The following is a 14,138-nucleotide window of genomic DNA, read 5'->3' on the forward strand; positions in this document are numbered from 1 at the left end:
GGCATGTTGGTACACTCCTCTAATCCCTGCACTCATGACGCAGATGCCAGTTGGTCTCTTTGAGTTCAAGGACAATCTGGTCTCAATTTATTTGGTGAATGGGAAAAGGCAAGAAACTGTTTGCCACAGCAGAAGTGTGGAGGTCCAAGGATAATTTATAGGAGATGTTTCTCACCTCTCACCATTTCAGTCTCAGGGTTCAAAGTGGACTTGTCAGTCATGCTGGCAAGTGCCTTTATCAGATTAGCCCTCTCAGTGGCCCTTAGATGTATGCTTTGACAGTAAATATATTAGCATTAATATAAACACATACATGCCCACACACCAAAAAAGAAAAAAGAAAGAGAACAAACAAATGAAAATGAAACCACACACAAAGAGTCCAGTGCCAGCAGATCACTCTGTTTGCAGGCATAATGACCTGGGATCCATCCCAAAAAACACAATTGCCAGCAAACTGCTTGAGTACAACCCACATGTTGAAGAAAAACTCAGGGAAAGATCATTGAACATCATCCCCATTGTACTTCCAGCAATGAAACTCAGATCCACTGATCACATGACAAAACTCAAGCAGACCCAATGAAACTGAGCAAAACAGAGTAAAACACTTTTCTCCTAGTCTGTTTTTAATCGTGGTATACATAGTTTAAAGGAACAGAGCACAGCATATTTTGTTTCAGAAGTCGGCTTCATTTGAAAAAAAAAAACAACAAATGTACGAATGGTGCTCACATACACTTCACATACACAACCAAACAAAAGAGTTAATTTTCAAAACCAAAAAAGTTCATCCTCTTGAAGAAAAGCAAGAAACAGCTTTTCTCAGATAGTGAGATCTCCACTTTAAAGTCATCAAAAGTACAATGAACCTGTCTACTCTTGAGGTAATAACTGATAGCTGCAAAGAAAAAGAAATATATTTACTGGTAATTCCCACTAATTTGACATGTAATATATTTGCTTGTGAGAGGAACGATGTCTCTGTGTTCCTATGTCTGCAGTATTTCAAATAGTGTCAGAGAAGAGGGACCCAGCCTGGCCCATTCCTTCACCTCCTTCATATCCTCCCTTCTGGGAGCCCACAAGCTAATCACCCTGTAAGGCACTAGTTCTCAACCTTGCTAGGACTGTGACCATCTGCTGCACTTCCTCATGTTGTGGTGAACCTGCACAGGAAATTATTTCCCTTGCTACTTCATAACTGTTATTATCCTATTGTTGTGAATTATAATGTCAGTATGTATGTATTCAAAAGTTCTTAGGTGACCTTTCTGAATGAGAGTCCTATGATTGCCTAATGGGTCACTACCCTCCGGTTGACAATCACTGTCTAGATGTGTATGTGATATTATATTAGGCCTTTATCAGCTTAGCCCTCTCACTTATATTTTGACAAAAAATATTTTACACTAATACACACAAGAAAAGAAAACTACACACTCACTTCATCACATGCTGAGTACTTCCCTTGCTAGCCTAAGTACCTTGGTTCCAATCCATAACTAACAGCAAGCATCTCACGTACACAATCCCAGCACACCTTTATCCATATTGGAGGTTGAGAGTAGAACAGCTGTAATACCTATATGCCAGCCAGAGTAGAACACACAAATCAGTAGAAATAGTAAAGGACCCTGTCTCACCTAATAAAGGAGAGAACCCCTCCTGTAGGGTTATACTTTGAACTTCACATATGTATACATGCACACACACACACACACACACACACACACACACACACACACACACACAGACACACACACAGACACACAAACACATTCACACACACACACACTAGTATTGTACAAACAAGCATAGAACTGCACGCACCCCATTGGTAAATAATTTTTAGAATCATGTGAAACTATCTACTCTGGTAAACAAATGGTCTGTATAAACTCATTAGTACTCCTGTTGTAAAAGAGTTCAGGAAAATATCTTCTCACTCATTTTCAGTGTTTCTGTTTTTCTTGTGGCATGTGTCCTGGAAAACTATCCTTATACCATGTGGCCTATGCATTCCCTTTTTATAACTGACTTAAGCATACTTAGTTAATGAGGAAGAAGCAATGAATGAAACATGTGACATATGAAAATGTGTCCTGGGTGCTGGAGAGATGGCTCAGTGGTTAAGGGCATTGACTGCTCTTCCAGAGGACACGGGTTCAATTCCCAGCACCCACATGGCAGCTCACAACTGTCTGTAACTCTAAGATCTGAACCTTTACATAGACATACATGCAGGCAAAAGCACCAATGCAAATAAAATATAAATAAATAAATTATAAAAAAAGAAAGAAAAAGAAGATGTGTCTAAGTCTGACAAGTATTACATGCTTTGATGGGTCCAATTCTCAATGAAACCACTGAACCAAAAATTTTCACATGATTCATTTGAAGTGTTTAGACATATATGTGCGATGTATATTCCCTCTTTTTTTCTTTGACCAATAATGTTTCTGAAGCTTTAATCGTCTCTGTGTTATGTTGACGATGCTGGGTAAGTTTTTGAATGTGTGAGTTTTTCACATAAATAGCACATACCTCCTCAACCCTGATACCAAAAGGTAAAAGTAGACTGCTAAATTAGGCATGTCACTGAGATGACATGAATGACAAAGACCTGGAGTCATTATTTGTTGTGGAATAAAAGTCAGTGAGGGTTTCCATCTGTCAAGCAGCATCAAATACATTTTCAAAACTCATACTTCATAAATGTACCTGATTAAATCAACTGGTCTTCTTTGTATGCTATCTAAGCCAACATTATAGAATTACTTCACCTGTTTTTGCCATAATCCTCTGGGTAACACCCCTTCAGTGCCTCCAATGTATCCTTCAGGCTTTGTTCATATCAATCATACTGTAATTAGACAATGGTTCTATTACTTTCTATTGCCATGCCCAAGGCAACTCCTAGAAGGAAGGGTTTGTTTGGAGTGGGGCAATATATGGTTCCAATGGGATGCATACAGATCCATCACCATCATAGAACAGGCAGGCAGGCATGGTGCTGGAGCAGCAGCTGAGAGCTACACCTGACTCACACAAGAAGCAGAGAGCTCCCTGAAAATAGCACAAGTCTTCTGAAACCTCCAGGTGAACCAATAATGACACAACTCCTCTGAAAAGGCCACACCTCCTAATCCTCCCCCAGATAGTTCCACCAACTGGTGGCCAAGCATTCAAATATATGAGCCCATGGGGGCTGTTCTCACTCAAGCCTCCAGAGAGGTGCTGGGGCAGGCCATTATAGCTATCCTCCATGTATAACAATAGTCATAGTTAAGGAGTAAGAACTTGGAAGACATCTCCCAGAATCCTTACTTGCAGCTCCACAGCTCCCCTCTGCTCTGGGTAGTGACACATTTTGCTCATGCGTTTCAAAATCACCCTCACTGTTCTGCTGTTCCAGGAACCAAATGTGCAATTGTGAAAGGTTGTGGGGAAAGCATTAATGCAGTGCAGAAGAGAGAGGTTCCTTTTGTTCCCAAAGCTCCTCATTGTCACATTTTCTTAATCTGGCCAGAATGCAAAATCCCAGTCATACAGACAGGAAAGGACACATTTTGTCCTTTTCTTTTTACAACTTCCCATTATACAGAGAATGACAGTGTCAGGTAGTAAAGAAAAGAAGGAAAGAAGGCATAAAGCTGAGCAGGTCCCCTTTTAAATTTCTCAAAACTCTGGGCCTGTTACTCAAACAGAAAGGAAGCAGAAAGTACTGAATATCAATGGCTGTTGTGATAAAATTAGACTGAGAAAAGAAACATTTGGGGGCTATAAATCAAGACCCTGACATTAACAGATAAGTCTTAAAGTGAATAAAATCAGTGAAAATGTTAATGAAAACTAACGTCTCACATTTTCCTTAAAGGTTGAAAAGAAGGCACCTTGTGATCCCCATAATACCATTGGGCACCATTTGGTCCATTTACCACCTACATGGGATGGAGAAGGAGTTGACCCGGTTGATAATAAAAAAGGTGCGCATTCAGCCCAGGACACTGTTCTGGATCCCACAATTATTTAGGTATTTGCACTGGGCATGCAAGGTGAGACATATACTGACCCTGAGCCTGCTCTTGGTCACCACACTAGTGACACCATGGACCCTTTTCAAACACTGACCCAGTTCTTGAAGCGTGTCTTAGAGCAGAACACAAGTGTAGTAGATTCACTACTGATCGGGAATCTTCTCTTGTTCATGTGCCATGTGACACTCCAGAACCTACACAGGATAGCAACAAAATTTTTGGTTCTGTAAATACAGCTGACCACACCAGCTATACAATGAACACCTCTATTAAATCTATTCCTTCTCTGGCAGAAGACATGCTGCTGCTCCTGATAACAACAGTAATGTGGTTCCTGGTTTCAATTATGATGATGATAAGACACATAAGTAATATAATATTCCGCAGACGAAGTCATTTGAGAGATTAAAGGAACCAAAACGTTGGACAAGATGAGACCACAGAAATGGTTTAAAATAGATGAAGATTTTTGTAGTAGAAATCTAATTTTTTGGGCACTAGTATGTAAGATTAATAAATTTCATGCTTTATATAGAACTTTTAGGCATTTCCTAGCACCAGAAAAAAAATTGATTCTTTTTTTCCCAATAATATTAAAAATATATCACATAAAAATAACAGTTTAATCCAATGAAAGTGCCCAAGTAAAGCTGGTAGGTTCACAGTTGTCTCCTATTCTGGAACAAGGGAATTTCTTTCACTCCTAATGTGAACCTTGTGTTTTTCTGAATGGCTAAGCAGAGATATATAACTGTTAAATATTAGTTTCTATTTTTCTGTGTGCATACATTGTGACTTATGAGTATAGCATCTTCTTAGAAACAAATATTTCAGAAGAAGCAACATCTGAGAATAGAACCAACAAAATGAGGCTCCACATTCTCACACCTTCTCAAACACAATGATACTAATGTCACTCCATAAGATTCTACTGATGATGCCACTGCTACTCCTGATCCTGAGATGTATGTCACCAGTGATGTTCTTGATGATGCAACTGATAGTTCTTTCTTTTCTTTTTAGTTGCTACGGAAGCTGATAATTCTCTGAAAGAACACAACAAATGACAATCTGTCAGGAAGATTTTATAAAAAATTGACATGGTTAACTATTTTCTGGCAGAAGACATAGTATATATTGAATTCTGTATATGTTTGAAATATTTTCCCATTAAAATGCATTATGCAAATATTTTAAGCTGTTTCTTGGTATTGTACAAACTGATCACCTGACCTCTCAGTGATATGTTTAAGGGGAAGGATTTTTATTATAGATACCAGAGTTTGAACAGATAGAGAGATCTGGAATGTTCAAAGCAGAAGGAGATGTTGGCTGAACATAGTCCATAGTCCATAGTCCATAGTCAGCCAACAGGACCTGGCTAATGTTAGAAGCTGAAACAGCCAGAGAGGCAGAGAGAGAGAATGAGACAGAGGAGGAGACAGAGAGAGGGAGAGGAACATGGAGACAGGAGGAGAGAGAGACCCAAAGAGAGAGCTTTATAAAGACACTGAGAAGGTGTGAGAAGGGATGCTTCTGAACTAGAAGGAGTTTAGGGTAGGGGAGGAGGGGAGAGGACCTAGGACACTAGCATAGACTTTGAAATGCATAACAAGTACTTGTGACACTGAAGGAGCCTGGAGGCTAGCATGGGCCTCATTATGGTAATATGCACCACAGGCAGCTTTATTTTCTCTACTGCCAGTCATAAGGGAAATGACACCTTTGGGTAGAGATTCACAAGTTTTTGAGGAATGTTGACTTCTATCTACCTTCCAGAAATCCTCCTAAAGTCCAGGTTGTGCCCATTTCCAGATATCTGGGCCTGCAGTTGGAGTTTTGGGAATTGCAGTTTTCTTTGGACATAACAGGCATCAATGAATTTTAGTGGATTTTGCAAGTCACAAATCAGCCTTGTTGAGGTTCACATATTCAAACTGCTCAAACACAAGTAAAAACACCCCCAATGTGCCATATTGTCCTTAACAGCCATAGAGTTCGAGTGTGGTTGCTTACCTGCATTTCCTTTTCCTTTAATTTGATGCTACAAGCTGCAAAAATATACAAAGGAGGATTTCAGCTGATGATAACAAAGCTAATACCTGGAAGAAGCCAAGGGCCTTCGAGAGGCTCAAGGAGCCATGGTAATATTTGGCTTTTGATTATCAGCCTTTTCCTGCTATGAGTTTCTTGTGTGCTATTGTAGCTTTTCCATCATTTATTGGGCACCATTTCCCCTCTACTAAAGGAATGTTTAGATAACCTCATGCACTGACAGCTATGCACAGCCAGAACCCCAGTTTAAGCCTCCCTGTAATTATCATCACTGGCAACATCTGGCCAGGTCCATCCCCAGATGGAGGAAAGTACCTTATCAGAGATACCTCTTTACTCTCTATGAACAGACTTAAGCATCCAGACTACCCATATGTGAAGGCCTGGCAGATGTGCCAATTAAGCTTAACTTCCTCCTTTCCCAAAACTTACCTCTAATTCCAGATCTCCCTTTTACTATCACCAGAGGAATCACAGGTTTCCTAGCAACCAAGCACACTTTGCCCTGCCCTGCAGAAAAAGACAGCAGATAGCTTGGACAGATAGGAGCCACAGGAAAAAAAGAAGGCAGTTTTATTTTCTCCCATTGACCTAGCAACTTATAGATTCTTTACATTTTCTACCAATCATGTTTAAGATTATAGTTGAGCACATTAAATCCCTCTTCTTAGACATTACCTGAATTAAGCCCTTAGTTAATTCATTTCCCCATTAGTCACTTTCTTTTTGGGTTGCAAATGATTATTAACAATTACTGCCCCTCTATGTGATTCTTATCACCCCTCCATTTGACCCTGGAAGCCTGGCTTTGCAGTGCCAAAAGATTACTGCCTGTAAGTGTATATATACTGGGACTCTCAGGGCACAGGAGGATCAAGGAGAAGATAAGGATGAATAAAAGACTGGACTAAGAGCTCTGTGTGTTGAGATTCTATTTTCAAAAATAACCCTTGCCATTCATAGTTCTCTCTCCTGAGCCCCTGGGGTATATAATATTAAGGCTGGTCCCTCTAATGTTATACAAGAAATTTTATGACATCCCATCCCCAGCACACATTAACTGCACAAAATCCCTCACTGAAGGGTGGGGCTTATGAGTTCCTCACTGTGTATGCAGGTGTCCTGGACACACTTTTACAGTAATCATCTACAACCTCTGCCTCTGTCTTCCAAAGCCTTGGAGGGAGTGATTCAGACATCCTGTTGAGGTCTGAGCAATTCATAGTTATGCATTCTCTAAAGTTTGGCCAGGTGTGAGCCTGCACATTCACCACAGCCCACTGCATAAATAAATTTCCCTGATGAGGGATGATAATTGCCCTAATGGACAGGTACAAGCCTGAATATTTAGAAGGCAGCTTGATGCCATGTAGTTTTGACAAAACAATGGAGCCTATTGTGTGGAATCAACACATCAGCCATTAACTCGGAGTCACAATACTACATCAGGGCTGCATTAAGGAAAGAAATAAAAGCACTTCTACTTGGAGTCCTTCAACCAAGAGCAAGTCCAGGTTTGGATTTTCTACTTCATGCTCCCTGTCTTCTCCTATCTGTCTGGTGCATGACTCTGAGTCTGTGCCTGTGTGAAGAAATCTGTCTGTCCCTGTCTCTGTTTTTTTTTTTTAATCTGAGTCTGTGCCTGCCCTGTGTCTGTGTCCATCTGTCCCTGTGGCTGTCCCTGTGTGTGAATGTGAGTGCCCCTTTTGTTGTGCTCTCTTTTATTGACTTCCCAGGAAGAATCACATTGGGAAGGAGTGGGATACTTTACAGAAATCATGGAGTCTTACAAGGGATTAAGCCAATAACTTCAACTGACAGCAACTCACCCAGACAACAAGCAGTATTTTAAACTCCAATGTTTAACCAGCAATGCTGCTGTGTTCAATAGTTTGGGTGGATATTCATTGAAGAAGAGTGTTTTCAATCTCTATGTTTGCTATATCCTGCAAATGATACACATGAATTGTTCTGGATCAGGCCATAGAAGAGAACATAATAAGATTGCAGTTAAGTATTAGTTTAGGTTGTAAAAGTTGATTATGTGGGAAGTCCAAGGAAAGTAATGGTGATTGTTACATTGTTCTCTTTATAGTGGGTTTAACATTCAGTTTGTGTACAAAGTAGGGCTCACAGTCAGTGGGAGGTGTGGGTGAAGAAGCATCTGGTTTACTGCCATTCTGGAGCCCCCAGGCATCTGTTTCTTGAGGGAGGAGAGAAGGCAAGTTGCAAGGAAAAAATAGATTATTAACACCTGCACTGTGACTGCCAGAAAAAATGCTGGTTGTACCGACAAAGTTAAATGCACACGGCAGAAGAACAGATACAACCTTCATTTGGACATCTTGGGAAACTGGAGGGTGGAGAGTCCCAGCTGCTAAACAGACCATGTATCCTGCATAGTTGGCCGCTTGAGCCTGCAGAGATGGTACCAGCTTTGTTGTCCTAGGAGCCTGACAGTCAAAGGGATGCTGAGGATCACAGTGTAGGATTTTGTCCACCTGGTCTCAAGAGACTTAAGTGCTAGGATTTTGAGGAGTACTTGGTTCCCCCAGGGAGCATGGGGCAGGCTCAGGGGCAGTTAGATCTATTGGTATGGGGGCAAGGAGATAGCTACCAGCATGAGAATGGGAAGGGACCTTTGAAGCTCAAGGTAGGGGAGGTACTCAGCCAGTGAAAGAGTTTGGGTTGGAAGGTAGGTGACTGAGGAGGAAGGACCTTCCATAAAAGGAGCTCAGAAGGGCTTAGGCCTGTAGCAGAGCATGGATTGGCTCAGAGGCAGGTAAAGGCAATGAGGAGATGCCCTTGGCCAAGCCAAGATAACCTGAGTCCAATGGGGAGCTTGGTGAGGGGTTATTTGATGAATCCGTTGACCCTCTCAACATTTCCTGAGGATTGTGGATAATAGGGGATGTGGAGTTTCCAGGAAATGTTGAGAGCTTACAACATGAGCTCCATGACCCTGGAATGGAAGGCTGGCCTATTGTCCATTTATATGGTCTTGGCAGGACAAATCAAGGAATGATGTGTTCCAGGAGTACTTGAGCTACCACATCTGCTGTTTCCCTGGATGTGGAGAAGGCTTCTATCCATTCTGTGAAGGTCTCAACAAGAGTCAGGAGGTAATGGCGTTTGGCTGAAATCAATCTGCCAGTTGTTACTTCATTGGTGTCCTCAAAGTTGCTATAGACAATGATATATCTGGAAGCCCCCTGCAGGTTGGCCTTGCCACAAGTATGGCAGGAGGAATGAACCTGTGAAATACAACCTTAAAGATGGGTGAAGTCAAAGAGGGGCTCTAAGAAATGGAACAAAGTTTTGGGACCTACATATAAAGTCTGGTGAATGTCTGAAATGATGGACAGTGCCAGCTTGTGAGGGAGGATGAGGCAGTTATTGAAGTAAAACCATCCATTCTTTGTCTGCATGACCCCAATTTTCAGGAGTTTGTCAGTTTCCTCTGGTTGATAACAGGGCTGGTAGGAGGGTACCAAGAACAAAATATATTCTGTTGATCCAGAGGCGCTGGAGGCCTGTCGGTGGCCTACTGAGTTTGCCTTGGCATTGACTAAGGCCTCTGGGTCCTTAGAGAACTGGTTTCCCCTGGAGTGAATTATGGCTACTTGTCCAGTGAGCTGGAGGGCCTCCAGTAGCTTGGCGATAGGGGGACCATTAACTATGGGAGTGCCCTTGGTAGTGAGGAAGTCCCTTTCCCTCCAAAGGACAGATGGGTATGGGCTATTAAAAAGGCCTATTTAGAGTCAGTATATATGTTAGCCCATTGACCCTTGGCTTCTTGGAGTGCTCTATTGAAGGACATTAATTTGGCCTTTTGTGAAGATGTCCCTATTGGCTGGTAGGTCACTTCAAATGTTTTAGTGTAAGTGAACACTGCATATGCTGACTGGTGGTTTCTTGATCTGTCTATAAGAGAGCTTCCCTCAACAAAGATGGTAAGCTGGGTGTTTGCAAGGGGTTGGTGTAAGAGACCAGGCCAGGATAAACATAAGACCTCTACAGCCTCCGAGCAGGAGTGAGAGGAAGTACCAAAGGAAGAAGCAACAGAAAGGAGGCTTGCAGGGTTTAGGGCAAGGATGAAGGTCACGATAATTAGAGGGGCTTTCTAGAAAGAGTAAGTGAAAGACTTGGACCTGTGATTGCCCAAAGAGGACGAGAGAGGTGTGCCTCATAATGTCTGAGAGGCAGTGGGTAGAGTATACCAGGATTGACTGGAACAGGGTACAGGGTGTGGAAAATGACAAATTTCAGAAAATGTATCAAAACCTGGTCAATTTCAAGTTTTACAGAAAAAGGGAATATAGCCAGAAGTTTTCCTGTGTTCTGCCCAGTCTTGCAGCCACTAAGTCCTAAGTAAACACACAGAGGCTTATATTAATTACAAACCAAATGGCCTATGGCTCAGGCTTCTTGCTAGCTAACTCTTACAACTTAACTCAACCCATTCAAATTAAGCTGTTTGCCATGTGTCTTTGCGGCATTACCTGTCTTGCATTACATCTTGCTCCCCTGGCAGTGCTCATCATCCCTCTGACTCCACCTTTCTTCTTTTTGTTTCTTTGCTTGGATTCCCTACCTGGCTCTATTCTGCCTTGCCATAGGGCATAGTGGATTCTTTATTAACCAATGGTAGCAACATGAATTCACGGCATACAGAAAGACCACCCCACAGCCCTTTCCCTTTTCTGTCTAATCAAAAGGAAACTTTTTTTCATTTTATCTTAGTAAAATTACATATAACAAAACAGTTATCAAGCAAGAATTACAGTTACAATATCTAGTCTATTTGGCAAAATTAAAGAAAATATTCTATCATTTATCCTATATTTGTGAGTGTAAAGTTTCACATCTAATTTACCTTTTATCCTAAACAAGGAAAACTGTTATTATAACTATCTAGTCTTTAAAAACTCCCTCAAAGACCTCAGAAGAATATAATATTATCTGAGTAAATGGGAAGTATATTGTAAGCAAGTTCCAAAATTCTAGAAATAACAGAGACATCTGGCTGTCTGGACAGTCACCCAAAGTTCCTCTGTATCATTGGGGAATGTATCTTCAGCCCACAGGCCTAAGAGTCTCTGGCATACTTTTCAGTGAAGCAGGAAATTTCAAGGACTGTTCTGCCTAATTGCAAAGTTCATCATTCACTTTCCTGTGTTCTGCAGAATGTCTCACAGTTTCTTCTGCAAAGCATGATCCTGGAGGATCACCCCTCATTGTTTTGGCAAAGTTCAGTGGTCACTTTCCTATGGGTCCTGCATGTGCAGTTTATACAACATACTCTCAAGCACTTCAGGCAAGAGCAGTTTCTTGCCCCAATCTTTTCCATATTATAAGCAAACTCCATAATGAGTTTCTTAACAATGCCCATCATCCTCTTTGAAGTAATTGATGCTGCCAAGAACAGACATGTCTCACTGTCCTCAAAAGTCTAAGTTCTTAAAATATTTTAAATGCCATGTTTTGTAAGTTTTGAAGTGTTTGAAGATTACCTATGTGATTGAAATATGTTTGCATATCTATCAAACCTAACTAACATGAATATAAGTTTGATTATTATAAATGACTATTAATGTATATTTCTTAACTATACATTATATTTTTAAATGAACTCTAAAATCATAATACCTTAAACAAGAGTAGAAATATACATATAGTATAACAAAATTAACATTAAATTTACATCAATAAGCCAAAACTCATACTAATGTAAAATATCTAAGATTAGTTCTGGGTTTTTTGGATTAAAGTAGATTCAATCATCTACTCTTTTATTTTATCATTTCTCTATCATATCCTCTCTTCTCCTTTTAGAAAGAGATCTCTCACGGGGTGGTGATGGCGCACGCCTTTAATCCCAGCACTCGGGAGGCAGAGCCAGGCGGATCTCTGTGAGTTCGAGGCCAACCTGGGCTACCAAGTGAGCTCCAGGAAAGGCACAAAGTAACGCAGAGAAACCCTGTCTCGAAAAACCAAAAAAAAAAAAAAAAGAAAGAAAGAAAGAAAGAAAGAAAGAAAGAAAGAAAGAAAGAAAGAAAGAAAGAAAGAGATCTCTCAATTTAACTCCTTTGGTTAGCCTTTTTTTTAAAACTATGACCAATAATAGTTTGTAACCAACTCCCCTTCAATGAAAATAAATATTTACAATTTTTGTAATATTTGGGCATAGTTTTGTAATTTGGCTATAGTTTTCTATACTACTTCCTGCTGATTGGGGCCACTGGTAACCTTATGTGTATCCTGAGACAATTTAGAATTATAGTCAAGTCCTGAGTGGAATAGTCTGTGAGTCTTCATCATCTCAGCCAGTTGCCTTGAAGCTGTTCTGGATATTGAATCATCTGAAGACCTCTCAAGGGGTCTTCCCTTATGGAACTATATTAACTTGGAAAAATTCACAGCTCCTCATCTTCTGTGGAAACAAAAGCAGAGCTCTTTTCCAAAGCAACATATCCTTAGACCCAAATTTTTAAGTCAAGAAACCTTTAAAATACACATATTGGTTTAACTTTGTAACCTCTACAATCAAATGACTCTTTGCAGTTAAAAAAAATCCCAAAGACAATGCAATATTATACAGTATGCAGACTCTCTGTATAATTTCCATCTTTACATGGCTTTTAAAAAAAAAATTTTAAAGGACTTTTTCTACCGTTTTTTTTTTCTCTCCCAAGCTTACCTATATTTTTAAACACATTGTTACCTACTTAGAGGATTTTCCCATCTGAATATGTTTTATTTTGTACCTTTAATTCTTTCCTTACTGGAAGAGTTTTTAAATCGCTAAGCTACACATTTTTGACTGCTGGTTCTGCCCCATTCAGCTTTTCAACAAGGCACCACAATGAGTTAAGCCTACCTTCCCAACTCTGGGAAGCAGTATGTGTAGAGCTGTGTCCTTAAGTCTACAGCTGTGCTCTCAAGCCCACAAGGAGAGGCTAGGAGAATCCTCTCTCTATCACAGCCTGTGGGAGAGACTGTGGAAATCTACCATGCTGCTTAGCCTATGGCAGCTGGTGGACAGGTCCATCTATGAGCTGCTGATGGCATGAGATTGTAAGACTAGGAAGCCCAGTGTGGCTTTTTTTGTGTGTGTTCATAATCTATTTTAAGCTTTCTCAGGTCTGTGTGAATTCACGCCAGATAGTAGGTGCCATTTGTAAACAGATAAATCTTTCCTGCCCACCAATACCCAAATAACCAGTCAGAGGCTTAATATTAATTACAAATCAAATGGCCTATGGCTTAGGCTTCTTGCTAGCTAACTCTTACAACTTAACTCAACCCATTCAAATTAAGTTGTTTGCCATGTGTCTTTGTGGCACTACCTGTGTTCCATTACATCTTGCTCCCCTGGCAGTGCTCATCATCCCTCTGACTCCACCTTTCTTCTCCATGTCTTTCTGCCTGGATTCCCCATCTGGCTCCATGCTGTAGCTGGAGAATTTCTCTCCAGCTCCCGACAAGTCTCGCCAGTCCCTGAGCCCATTTATAAAATAAACACACAGACTCTTACATTATTTGAACTGCTTGGCCATTAGCTCAGGCCTATCATTGTCTAGCTCTTATTCTTATATTTAGCCCATTTCTATTAATCTATACTTTGCCATGTGGCTCGTGGCTTATTGGTACCTTTCATTTTTCTTGTCTTTGCAGCAGCTCCAGGCAGTCTCTCCATTCCCTTCCTGTTTCTTCAATTCTCCTCTCTTAGTCCTGCCTATACTTCCTGTCTGGCTACTGGCCAATCACTTTTATTTATACAGAGTGATATCCACGGCACTTCCCCTTTTCTTCATTTTCAAAAAGAAGTTTTTGACATTAACATAGTAAAATTGCATATAACAAAACAATTACCAAGCAAGAATTACAGTTACAATATTAAAGAAAATATTCTACCTATCTTATATTTGTGAGGTTAAGGTTTTATATCTAACTTATCTTTTATCATAACTAAGGAAAATTGTAACTATCTAGCTTCAACTACATCAAAGACCTCAGAAGGATATAATATTACCTGAGAGA

The sequence above is a fragment of the Peromyscus maniculatus genome, chromosome 22 (assembly GCF_049852395.1).
Source record: "Peromyscus maniculatus bairdii isolate BWxNUB_F1_BW_parent chromosome 22, HU_Pman_BW_mat_3.1, whole genome shotgun sequence".
Taxonomy (NCBI): domain Eukaryota; kingdom Metazoa; phylum Chordata; class Mammalia; order Rodentia; family Cricetidae; genus Peromyscus; species Peromyscus maniculatus.